The sequence below is a fragment of the Eimeria maxima genome, genomic scaffold (assembly GCF_000499605.1).
Source record: "Eimeria maxima Weybridge genomic scaffold, Emw_scaff220, whole genome shotgun sequence".
NCBI classification, from domain to species: domain Eukaryota; phylum Apicomplexa; class Conoidasida; order Eucoccidiorida; family Eimeriidae; genus Eimeria; species Eimeria maxima.
Window position 1 is genome coordinate 11,813 of NW_013563688.1, and position 2,500 is coordinate 14,312.

Below are 2,500 nucleotides of genomic sequence, written 5' to 3' on the forward strand. Positions count from 1 at the left end.
TAAAAATAAATAAATAAATAAACAAACCAGGTAATAAATTGAATAAACCCTCATAACCTGCAGTCTCTAGTGTATAATTAGTATGATCTGTTGCTGTCCATGCATTTGTTCCTTGAGATAAACAGCGAGCTGCTGCTCTATCTAAGAAACCCTAAAAAAAAAATACATAAACCCTAAACCCTAAACCCTAAACCCTAAACCCTAAACCCTAAACCCTAAACCCTAATAGATTGTTAACAGAAAATTCCAACATTTAAATGGTAAACCCTTAAACCCTAACAACAAATGCTAACTGTCCTTTTATACCTGAGCTAAAAATTATAAATCCATAAACCCTAAACCCTTAAACCATAAACCCTAAACCCTAAACCCTAAACCCTAAACCCTAAACCCTTACTTTTCGTGTCTGCATCTAAGTAATAAGTCTCCGTCGGTTTAAAGCCATTGGGCATCCGAGGGTTTGTTGTCTTTGTTTGTTTTGTTTTTTCTTTATTCTTACTCATTTTTATTTATTTATTTATTTATTTATTTTATTAAAAGAAGAGACAATAAATAAAAAAGGAGACAGCTGCTCCTGCTGCTCCTGCTGCTCTTGTTGCTGCTGCTGTTGTTACTGTTGCTGCAGCTGTTGCTGCTGCTGTTGCTGTTGATGAGGGTTTAATCCTGCTGCGTTAGTTTATATTCTGTTGCATTTGCTCCTGCTGCTGCAGTTGCTGCTGCTGCTGCTGCTGCCGCTGCTGCCGCTGCTGCTGCTGCTGCTGCTGCTGCAATTAGGCAGCAATAAATATATAATGCAACATTGCTGTCTCCTTTCTGGTGTACGTACACCTCAATTTTATTTTTGTCTCCTTTTCTTTCTTGCAGCAGCAGCAGCAGCAGTTGCTGCTGTCTCCATCTCCGTTAATATATATCACGCATAAAGTGTCTCCTTTTGTCTCCTTCCTGCTGCTGCTGCTGCTGCTGCTGCTGCTGATGCTGCAGTGTTTTTTTTTTCTTCTTTTCTTCTTAGTTTAATTTAATAAATAAATAAATAATTAATTAATTAATTAATTAATTATATAAAAATTAATTTTTTTTATGTAAACAAATACACAAAAAATAACCCCCCAAGACACACAAGACAAAAGAGAGTATAGTACTGGGGGGAAGCAGCAGCAGCAGCAGCAGCAGCAACAGCAGCAGCAGCAAATGCTGCAGCAGCAGCAGCAGCAGCAACAGGGAAACTTCTGCTGTTTATTAATTAGATCTATATTAAGTACAAATAAAAATATAGATAAAGGTTATTATTTCATGAGGAAGTTCGCTTTGTTCGTCTGCTGCTGCTGCTGCTGCTGCTGCTGTTGCTGTTGCTGCCGTTGCTGCTGCTGTTGCTGGTGCTGCATATACACCCGAAATGCAGGGCAACAGCTAAATATAAACAATTAAATAAATAAAACAAAACAAATAAAAAGGATTTCCTTTTGCTTCCTCAGACAAACAATCGAGGTCCCAGCCCCTTTGCTGCTGCTGCTGTTGCTGCTGCTGCTGCTGTTGCTGTTGCTGCTGCTGCTGCAGCCAGTCTCGGGGTCACTTCCTCTTTTCTTGGTGATCTTTTTTATTCTTTTATGTTATTTTTTTGTTGTTTTTCTTCTTATAAAAAGAAATATAATTATAAAATATATTTTATTTAATTAAATTAATTTATTTCTTTTTTATTCCCTCTTTTTTCTCCTCTTTTCTCCCTATTTATCTGCATAACTATTTAGCTGCCTATACACCCCAATGGGTGTGCTGCAGCATCGGCGCTTCCTTTGTACAGCAAAAAAAAAAATAATTATTTATTTTTATTAATTTAATTAATTAATTAATTAATTTATTATTTATTTATTTATTTATTATTATTTTAATTATTACTTTTTGTTCCTCCTCCTCCTCCTTCCCTTCTCTGCGCATTGTTTCTTCTCCTATATATAAGACATTTATTCCTTTTTATACTTTTTTCCCCTTTTTTCTTCCTTTTCTTCTTTTTTCTTCTTTTTTCTTCTTTTTCTTCCTTTTTTTATTATTTATTATTTATTATTCAATAAAGAGAAGCAAAATAAACCCTCTTGCCTGCTTCCCTATGAGGAAAAAAGTAAATAAATATCCTCCATAGAAACCACCATCTAAACCCTAAACCCTAAACCCTAAACCCTAGAAGTAAACACTCTTACTAAGAATCATCATTTAATTATTATTTATTTTCCTTGTTTCTTCTATACAACCCGTCATCTAAACCCTAAACCCTAAACCCTAATTAAGCAGCTATACATATAGATTACTATTTATATTCTATGTTGCTGCGTATATATCTAGACCCCAAACCCTAAACCCTAAACCCTAAACCCTAAACCCTAATAAGCAGCTATAAATTATAATTATTATTCTTTGTTGCTGCGTATACACCTAAAACCAACACAACTCGCTAATGCCAAATCCCGCATCATATCAACCCTAAGCAGCAGCAGCAGCAGCAGCAGCA